Below are 10613 nucleotides of genomic sequence, written 5' to 3' on the forward strand. Positions count from 1 at the left end.
GAGAAATGTGTTTTAAAAGCATGCTCATGTTGACTGCCATGTTTCTCCTGAGGCTGCCAGGTACAGTGGACATAATGTAATACTTCCAAGATATGCTAGGATGATATGGCCTATACACTATAAAAGTACAAATGTGTGTATGTAATAAATCTGTACTATTATTCGAAATCATGTCATAAGGTATACTAACAGTACAATTTTAATATATTTATTTTACCCTCCCAAACTCCCCACAAACGGCCATCAGAATTTATATTTACAATACCTGATCAGTGCCAGGAGAATACTCTCCTCAAAGCTCAAATTGACTCTTTATTGTGACTGTGTTTCAGGTGTTCAGTGTGGTTGGAGTGTGACCTACTCCTCCACACGAGTCTGTGGCCTTAAAGGGGCATCAGTGATCCTGCCCTGCAAATATGACTACCCTTGGGAAAGTCGTAGAGACACATATATGGGAGGAGAGTGGTATAAAGAGCAGAGTGGGATAGTCAGAGAACACAGTAACTCTAAATATCCTGACTGCAGTCTGAGCATAGACAAGCTTTCAGATGATCACTCTGGTGTTTATCACTTTAGATTTTACACAGTTCTTCACACGAGTTGGATAACAGGCAGATCTGGTGTTAGAGTCTTCGTTATACGTAATGATGAACATATACAACTTACAATTTATTTTCTTTTTTTCTGTTCATTGTGGAAATGACATTCAAGGTTGATTCCACAATGACTTCTATCCTCTCTTCTCAGACCAGCGGGTGAAGGAGGGTGCTGTTGTAGGGAAACAAAATCAAACTGAACTGACCTGCAACACCTTCTGCAGCTTGGGCTCTAACACTCAGTATGTCTGGTACAAGAATGGACAGCCTCTACAAGACAAAACCACAGCCTCCATACCACTAGACTCAAGCAGACCCTTTGAAGTGAACAGTTACTCCTGTGCAGTGAGAGGTTATGAGGCTCACCGTTCCCCTGCAGTGTGTGAGTAGAGATGGAACTCAAGAACATTACATCACTATTTCATGTCAATTACAAAGGATAGTTGGATCTAAAGTTCACTTTTATTCAGATTAAGCAGAAAACATATTTTGTTTTTTATATACAGATAATAGCATGGATGCCTTTCTCAAAACCATAATGTGTATGTGTACACTGATAGATATGGTTTTTAATACTCCTTTTTTATACCTGGCCGTAGGTGCTCCATCTAAACAGTGTTGTGGTGTGACCTGCTCATCTAACAGCATCTGTGTATTGAATGGTTCATCAGTGGATATTTCCTGCACTTACAAATGTCCCAGAAATCACCGTATCAACACAACCTTCTGGTTTAACAAGCAGAAATCAAGCCAGCTCCCAGTAGATCTAAATTTGGATGAAGACTATCAAAACCACACAGATTATGTTGGGAAAAAAGAGAATTGTTTTACCCTGAGACTGAAGGACATGAGAGAGAGTCACTCTGGAGAATATGCATTTAGGTTTACAACAGAACAGGGGGAGGGTTACTCTGGATTACCTGGAGTCAGCATCTCTGTTACAGGTAGGCCCTTTAACTATTTTGATAATGAAATGTGTGTACACGTAGCACTGTGTCCCCCTACACATAATATATCCTCCAGTTCTGCAGGTGCTGATAACTCCTGAAGCAGTGAAAGAGGGAGAGAAAGTGACACTCACCTGTAATACAACCTGTATTCTGAGTAACAACCCCACCTTCATCTGGTACAAGAACGGACAGCCTGTGACCTTCGAAAACACAACCAGAGACAACAGGCTGCATCTGAACCCAGTCAGCAGAGAGGATGTGGGTAGTTACTCCTGTGCTGTTAGAAGTCACGAGAGTCTCTTTTCCACTGATGTGTTTCTCAAAGTCCGATGTAAGTTATTACAAATGACTGTTAATGTGTACAGATGTGTACAAATGTGGTTCAAAACGTATTGCATGTAAAATATATTGTGTCTTGTTGTCTATTTGTAGTTCTATAAGTTCTAACTGCTATCAAACTCAGATACAGCAATGAAATGTCTTAATTTGTCACATGCTTGCTTTTGTTATTTATTAAGATAAAACTTGCACACATTTTAACAGACAAGCCAAAGAATGTCTCACTGTCTATCAGTCCTGGGGAAATAGTGGATGGCAGTTCTGTGACTCTGACCTGCAGCTGTGATGCCAACCCACCAGTGCACAACTACACCTGGTATATGAAGACTGGAGTTGAATCTCTTATTAGGGGCACAGGTGACAGCATCAGCTTCAATGTGACTTTTGATTCCAGTGGACTTTACTACTGTGAGGCAGAGAATGAAGTTGGCTCTCAGAACTCTACTGGAGTTGCAGTTCATACGGAAGGTCAGTGTCGTGTAGTTTTGTGAAAATACTAAAATGTATCTGTCTGTTCAGATTCTCCTGTTTGTTTACAAAATTCTGGTGAACATGTAATATAATGCATCAAGTCAATTCCAGTATGTGATAATATACTTGGCCAATAAAATAGTTCTGATTCAGATTCTGATTCTGAGTTGATGATTTGAAGGAGGAGATTTAATACAGCTGTGACTGCTATCATCATCTTGCCACATGATGGCATTCAGAATGTAAAGCCAGTTAACTTTTCCTGCAAAGTATCACTTACAGCACTGTTTATAATGTTGCATGTATTTACTGTTTAATTGTCAAGACTTTCATTTTCCCTTAAAAGTGGCTGGCATCATCCCGTCTGCTATTATCACCACATTCATCATTCTTGCTGTCCTGCTGTTACTTGGAATTGTGTATAGGAGGTGATTCAGTGAAATTTGGTTCCTCTGAAATAATTTTGTGCAAAAATAGGCATGCCATGTATATTGCTAACTGCATATTATTTCTATGTATGAATATATATAACTTTCCCTCTTTTTAGCCTACTCTAGCAGGGCAATGCAGAATGTTCGTCCCTAAACTGTAGGTTAATCATAGGAGCACTGACACCAGATTTTATGAGGCTTACTCTGTTTCTTTATTCAGTAAACGTGAAGGAGCTGAGAGAAACAGCAGAGGAAACCAAAGGGTAATACAAAACTTTTAAAATCCCTAAAATAAACAGTAAAAAAGCTGCATGCTTGGTGACAGTGAATTAGGCTGTCAAGTTTTAGAATCATCTCTTTCTACCAATATTTTCACATAGGCTGTCCATTCTGATGCCCATGATGAGACATACACAGCTCTCAACCCCAGGAGCACATCCTCTGAGTATGACACTCTGCAGGTAAATTGTCCTAGACTGATGTTATCAGCCGTATCATGGATGTTAGTTACATCAGTGACTGCCCTATATACAACCTTAACCACCATCTATCAAAGTGTTCAGTCATGACATTGACAATGTCCTCTGTGTGTTAACATATTTCAGAATGTGAGGAATTTGAGTGACACCTACATGCCTCTCCAGAGAAGAGCTCAGGCCTCAGTGTATGAGACTCTGCAGAGAAGAGAGACGCCCCAGTCAGAGATGGAGCTGAAGGATCTCGGGATGAGATGCCAACACCAACCATGACTTCTGGACTCTCCATCTTATACTTACTGCTGCCACAGTCTTACGTTGTTAAGGGGTATTATTATTTGTGCCACATTTTCCCTTGTTTCCCATGCTAAGGACATTTAAGGTTTCTCCATTGGTATAGGTTTCTGTCACGCCAGCACTGAGCCCTGCTCCTGCCACGCCCCCTCCTGATTCAACACACCTGCCTCAGAGACCACCCCAATCTCCTGTTTGTTTGATTACCTGCACCTGTCACACCCTCCACCACTATATAAACTCCTCACTCCCTGTTTGGCCTCGTTGGTACTAGGACTAAACCCCGTGAAGCAACAAGTTCCTGACCACGACTTATGCGATCGTCCCAGCTCCGTTTTTGTGACTGCAGATCTTCTGTTTTTCTCCTGTTTTTGTTCCGAGCCTCTGCGCTCTTGTTTAGATAATCTCCCGACTTTGAGTTTTTCCCGAGTTTAACTTCTGTATGTTGTGTTTAGTTTACAAGAATTCTTCTCAGTGTTTTCGTTTTGCTGAGCTAGAATCTCCTGTGCTTTATATTACATTGGACTTCCATCTTCTGAGCATTATCCCAGTTTGTGTTTTTTTTACTCCCTGTTTGTTTTCCCTTTCCCCTTCCCTGGCTGATTCCAAATAAACGTTTTGAAACTTCCATCTCCTGTTTAGTCCTGACGTCCGTGACAGTTTCTATGACTCATCATCATTTAGCACCAGTCAACCTCTAAACTTGTGTACAGACCAAATAAAATACATTTCAACATTCATTAGCGCTGTAGCATAACATATAGCATATATCCTAACAGTGGCAGTTAGTTGGGTTTCCCTGTCTTCTTTTGAACATGTATTTTTCAATTACAGGGATCCAGAACTTTTCTCTCTTTTTGTGTACATATTAGAAAAACAATAAAGTGCAGTCATTTATCAATAGCATAAAAAACATGACAAACCTAACATATCAGAAATATAACACGTTTGTATATTTTGAATCACATGTTCTGCTTTGGCATGTTGCACCAGAATGTCATATTGCTAGTTGATTGCCACTGACACTCAATCCAATGTTAGGCACCAATGTTGTTTGTCATTTACTTCTACAATGCCAACATCATCAGAATGCTACATTATTGGAAGGCTGCCGTTTCTGAGAGCAATTAAATTCCCCCTCAATTGGTGCTGTCATCTACTGGTGATGGAAGATATGACATTCCACATCCATGTGAAAATTAATGTTCCATGGAGCTAGCATGGGGAAAAGTACGAAAGCTGGTGGCTATGCTTGGTGGCTAACAGTCATTGTGAATCAAACAACACACCTATTATTTGTCAGCAGTTCATGATATGACAATGTTAATACTGGCATAAAGAAGGGTACTGCCACCACAGCCTAGCATCCTTCATAGAACAATGTGGTTACATGCATAAACATGATATTTTTAAAACAGGAACAAAAGCCAGGGCAGGGGTTCCACATATATTTACTGTATCGTCTGAGAGGTTGTACTTGTCTAATGGTCTGAAGTATGACTGACTAGTTTGAGAGATAAGAAGAAAGAAAAAAACAGAAAACGTCTCTTGGTTGAATGGAAACAGAAACATCACACTGTGGTTGACCAGACAGGTGCAAATATCTGAATATGCGAACAGGGGTAAAAACACACTATGTGAAACACCAGCAATTAAGACATTAGTTAAGAGTTACAGTAAATCCATAGAAGTTAAAGTAAAAAGGTGTGTTGGATTTGTTACTGATGAAAATTCAGAATCGCTGTAATATGTTCCATATTAGTAAACCATAACTTTTAATTTAATGTTTTATTATATATGACCAGAATTATTGGTATTTTGTTTAACAACCTTGCATTTTATTGCTGAGTCATACTGTATGATCAGTTGGAGAATGTCATTGTTCCATACATGCAATTGCTCAACAGAAAATGAAAGTAACATTTCCCTTATAGATGTGGCCGTGCTGCTTAAGAGAAAGACTGCATCTCCCAGATCTCCTGCGGCAGAACCGCCCCTCTCAGTGTGACGGTGGTCAAACTTAGGACTGACGAATACTGCAACTGCAACTGATTCTTTTATTCCTGTTCATGCACAAACATCACAGTTGGTACACAGCATCGTTGACAGGCAAACTTTTTCCTGTCCCATTTAAACAACACATTAATCACGCACAAGTAAAACAGCGCACAACCAATTTAAACAACAATGCACATATTTCACACATATAACACACTATTGCAACAGCAACATACCTGTTCATGCACAAACATCACAGTTGGTACACAGCATCTGCACCAATAAAATCAAATGACAAAATACATTCAGTACGGCAGTAGTTAGCTAGCTTACGGAACGTGGATAATGGGAAATTCCCAGCCAACTAGCTAGCTAATCAGTATGTATCATGATGAACCTCGTGGTATACAAATATGATAAAACTCTCTGCCCATTGGTAAAACTTCTTTACAAACAACAAAATACATACTAATCAAATAAACTACATGTAATATGTCGAAGTTGTCGACATTTATTGCATTCATCAATCTGTAAGTTTATAAATCATCAGGGTCATTTTGTACAGTGGACCTACCGTTGACAGGCAAACTTTTTCTGTCTAGTAACGGCAACTGTACACACATATAAACTGCAGACCTGCAGTACACCACAGCTCCAGAGGTGGCTCCAAAACACCAACATTATTTACAACTGAATTATGGCGAAACTCATTATATATACATTATATTGTTAAACCGATTTTTCAACTCCGTTACACCCACCCTTTCTGAATTTCGCCCATAATCGTTAGATGAACAAGGCATTACATTTACAATAGTGGTCAATAAAGCACTTAACATGACATGGTTACACAAATACTCCAACTTGAAAAGTATCCCCAAAAGGATGAAGTGGAAAGAGACTACCAGCTTCTGGAAGTAGGATGCACTCTACACCCCACACAAACCATATCCCATACATAGAAAAAGGTCCCTTCAGGTACACTCAGACACATCCATGGTAAAGTAATCAAAAATATCTAAATTACCCAAAGGATACACTGAAATTTACTAAAACCCAACTATATATACATATATATAAAAGAATACCTATTTCACTGGAATAGTTGAAACATTGAATTATTGGCTTTGTCAACAAGCTGACTGGTATCGCTGACAATACCCCATTGAGACATCTGATACAACAGACGCTTAACCGGTCTAAGTATACGTCCAGCACGAGATCTGGCTTCGTGAATACTGCTTGAATCAGACTGAATGCAAGGTGGTATTGTAATGTGTACCTCATCTGAGTGGCTGGAATGCAAAGACTGTGTGGGCGTACCCTGAGTGTCAGCCGTTGGGCCATTTGTGTGACTGTGTTCAGAACTCTCTGTCTGTGACTGGGTTTGCAAACTGCCCACATGCTCAGACTCTTTGTTCGTACTCAAGACATCCCTAAGTAAACCATCCCCCACCAGACTGTCCACACCCACAGTTGTCATATTGCTGACCCACTCGTGAGTTCTGGTCCTGGCGTCTTCCTCATCCACAACAGGCATCATTCCATCCATGTCACTGACATCACTTGATTCCTTCTCGCAGGAGGACACAGAGGTCTGATCTGAGAGACTCTCCACATCCACAACAGGCAACATTCCATCCATGTCACTGACATCGCTTGACTCATTCTCGCAGGAGGACACAAAGGTCTGATCTGAGAGACTGTCCACATCCACAGGCAAGAAGTTAACAAGCATCAGCAAGTTACGGTGCACAACTCTCTCTTGTCCAGTCACTGGGTTCCTAATCCGATATGTATGAGAGGAGGCATTCATGCTCACAACAATGTACACTGTGGACTCCCATCAGTCCGCTGTCTTACGCTTCCCTCTCTCACGTTTGTTCGAGACCAGGACCCGGTCACCTGCAGAGATTGATTTCCCTTTTACACGGCGGTTATAGAGTTCAGCTTGACGACCCTGCTCTTTATCAACATGTCCCTGAGCAATAGCCATGGCCTCTTGAAGGTCTTTTGTGAGAGACACCACATAGCTATCATAACTACTGATCTCTGGATCTTTCAAGATGTTCTTGAAGAGGACATCAACTGGAAGACGTGGAACTCTACCATACATGAGATAGAAAGGGGGGTAGCCTGTAGTCTCATGCACGGTGCAGTTATACATGAATGTCAGGGTCTGGAGGTGACGAGGCCAATTGTGCTTTGCATCAGGCGGGAGGGCTCGAATCATGTTACCCAGCGTTCTGTTGAAACGTTCTACGCTGCCATTGCCCATTGGATGGTATGGTGTCGTCCTGGACTTCCTCACACCCGCAACCTTCAACAATTCACTTATTAGATGACTCTCAAACGAAGCACCCTGGTCTGAGTGAATCCTCTCAGGAAATCCATAAACACAGAAATACTTGTCCCAAAGTTGCTTTGCCACCTGTTTAGCAGACTGATCTCGACAGGGGAAGGCCTGTGCAAGCCTGGTGAAATGATCAGTCACTACGAGCACGTCAACAGACTTGTTGTTAGAGTCCTCTGCAGTCCAGAAATCGATACATACAATCTCCAAAGGTGCAGAAGTCTTTATACTCTCCAGAGGTGCCCTTCCTTCAGGATCTGGGGTCTTGCTTATGACACACCTCGAACATTTGCGGACGTAGTCTTTGACATCTCGGTCAATGTGAGGCCAGAAGAATCTTTGGCGAGCCAGGCTCAGGCTCCTAAATTGGCCCTGATGGCCGGTGCTGTCGTGAACGCCTTTGAGGACCTCAGATTTGAGGGAGTCAGGAACCACAAACTGGTATCTTTTCTTCTTAGAGACCTGATCTTTGGACACTCTGTAAAGGATCCCATTGGAAGTTGTCAGTTTCTCCCAATGTTTGAGGTATCTGATGACCATCACAGGCTCCTTGGGTTTCTCTCTCCTGGACGGACGTCGGTCACGTTCCACAAAGTACAACACCCTGGAAAGAATGGGATCACTCAACTGCCCTTCACGTAACTCATTCTCCGAGAACACGGATAAGGGATTGTCATCAGGGGGAATTAGCTGCGGAAGATGCTGGAGAGCGTTCACAGCTCGCATCCTGGCACCGGACTCCCACAGGCTGTGTGTTTCCAGGATGGCAGAGACTTCGTCTTTGGAGAAGGACTGGGTCTTCACACATTGAGACACATAAAGCTCTTCCTCCCCCTTGCTGCTATGGTCATCCCGAATGGTGTTCGAGTGTCGGAAAGCTTCCTGGACAGAGTCAGAAGAGACGGGAACTGCTTTTACGAGGAGCTCACTGTAAGCGTCTTGAAGCAACCTCTTTCCAACCACTGGCTTCGCAAACGGCCGCCGGCTAAGCGCATCCGCCACAGTGTTCTTGGGGCCGGGGATGTACTTGATGTCGAATACATAGGAAGCCAACTTCGCTACCCACCGCTGTTCACAGGCATCCAGCCGTGGTTTTGTCATGATGTGTGTGAGGGGATTATTATCGGTCCACACAGTGAAGACATGACCCTTAAGCCAGTGACTAAACTTGTCACACACAGACCACTTCAACGCAAGGAATTCAAGGCGATGAGCGGGGTACTTCTTCTGAGCCCGTGAAAGGGATTTACTGGCGAAAGCTACAGGCCGCGCCACAGTGTCACCCTCCTGAACCTGTGAGAGAACCGCTCCCAATCCATCCAAGGAGGCATCAGTGCACAGCACAAATGGACGAGTGAAGTCTGGGTGAGCCAAAACAACTGAGGTCACCAAAGCTGCCTTCAGACCCTCAAATGCCTGTTGGTGGTCGGCTGTCCAGTCAGCAGGCGTCAACCTCCGTGACTGGGGAGTGCGTGTAATGCGCGGTCTTCCCTTGCGCTTCTGCTTCTGGCCAGCCAGGAGTTCAAAGAGAGGCCTTGCCATGGCGGAGTAATTAGGCACAAAATGCTGATAGTAGTTCACCATCCCCAGAAATGATCTGACACGCTTCTGAGACGGCGTGAGTCCATCAGGCTCCATTAGATCTGCTGTGGTCATTTTGCTGACAGCCTCAACCTTGGCGGCATCTGTGGACACACCAGATCCATCAATGATGTGCCCAAGGAACTTCACGGACCTCCTGAGCAGCCAACACTTCTTCTGAGCTAATTTCAGGTTGTGCAGGCGAAGGCGACTGAAAACCAGCTCCAGCCGTTCCAAAGCTAACTCCTCAGTCGGAGCAAAGACCAACAAATCATCAAGATAACATAAGAGGCTGAGAAAATTCTGGTCACCGAATATGGAGGTCATCATCCTCATGAAGCTGCCTGGACTGTTGCACAGGCCCTGGGGAAGCCGGTTGTACTCATACAAGCCCATGGGCGTTGTGAATGCAGAATACTTGCGGTCATCTTCATGGAGTGGCATATTATAGAAGCCAGATGTCAGATCCATCGTACTGAAGAACGCATTCCCACCCAGGGCAGCTAAGCAATCAGCTTGGTGTGGCAAAGGATGGGCATCCTTCAGTGTCCGTTTGTTGAGCCAGCGGAAGTCTGTGCACACTCGCAAGTCACCATTTTTCTTCCATACAAGGACGAGAGGTGAAGCAAACTCACTGGCTGACTTCCTAATGATTTCTTTCTCTTCCATCTCAGTGAGGACCTGGCGGAGCTTCTGGTATTCGGCAGGTGGAACACGTCGGTAGGGCAGACGGAATGGCCTCTCGTCTGTGAGACGAATCCGATGCACAAACTCCTTGGCTTCACCACAGTCCAGATTATGGCGAGAGAAGACATCTTCATATTTAAGCACAAGATCGGTCAACTTTCCCCGCCAGTCTGCTGACACATCACAAGATCCGAGGTCCAGGTCTCCTAGGCCGACACGTACCAGTCTCTCCTGCACGGTCTCGACATCTGATGGAGCTGATGTGCTAGCAGGCTCAACAGATGTAGCCTGAAGAGAGCTCCTGAGCTCTGGAACCTCCATATCCTCCAGCGCAAGACAGGTGTAGACATCTGCAAGCTTGGCGTTCCTTCGCAATGTGACTGGGCTGTCTGAGAGGTTAAGGATCTTGAGTGGAACCCATCTGTCACCCCAGAGAG

General features: G+C 43.6%; 1 long non-coding RNA gene across 2 annotated transcripts; it reads left to right on the top strand.

Moving 5' to 3' along the window:
- The first annotated feature begins 2853 nt into the window (after positions 1-2853).
- On the top strand, positions 2854-3568 carry LOC122128807. Of its 2 annotated transcripts, none has more exons than XR_006151625.1 (3): positions 2854-3050; positions 3168-3248; positions 3444-3568. It is a non-coding gene; the product is annotated as an uncharacterized LOC122128807 (long non-coding RNA). The 2 variants fall into 2 exon arrangements; XR_006151624.1 differs by lacking the exon at positions 3444-3568 and adding an exon at positions 3393-3403.
- The last annotated feature ends 7045 nt before the right edge of the window (positions 3569-10613 follow it).

Source organism: Clupea harengus, chromosome 24 (genome assembly GCF_900700415.2).
Source record: "Clupea harengus chromosome 24, Ch_v2.0.2, whole genome shotgun sequence".
NCBI lineage: Eukaryota > Metazoa > Chordata > Actinopteri > Clupeiformes > Clupeidae > Clupea > Clupea harengus.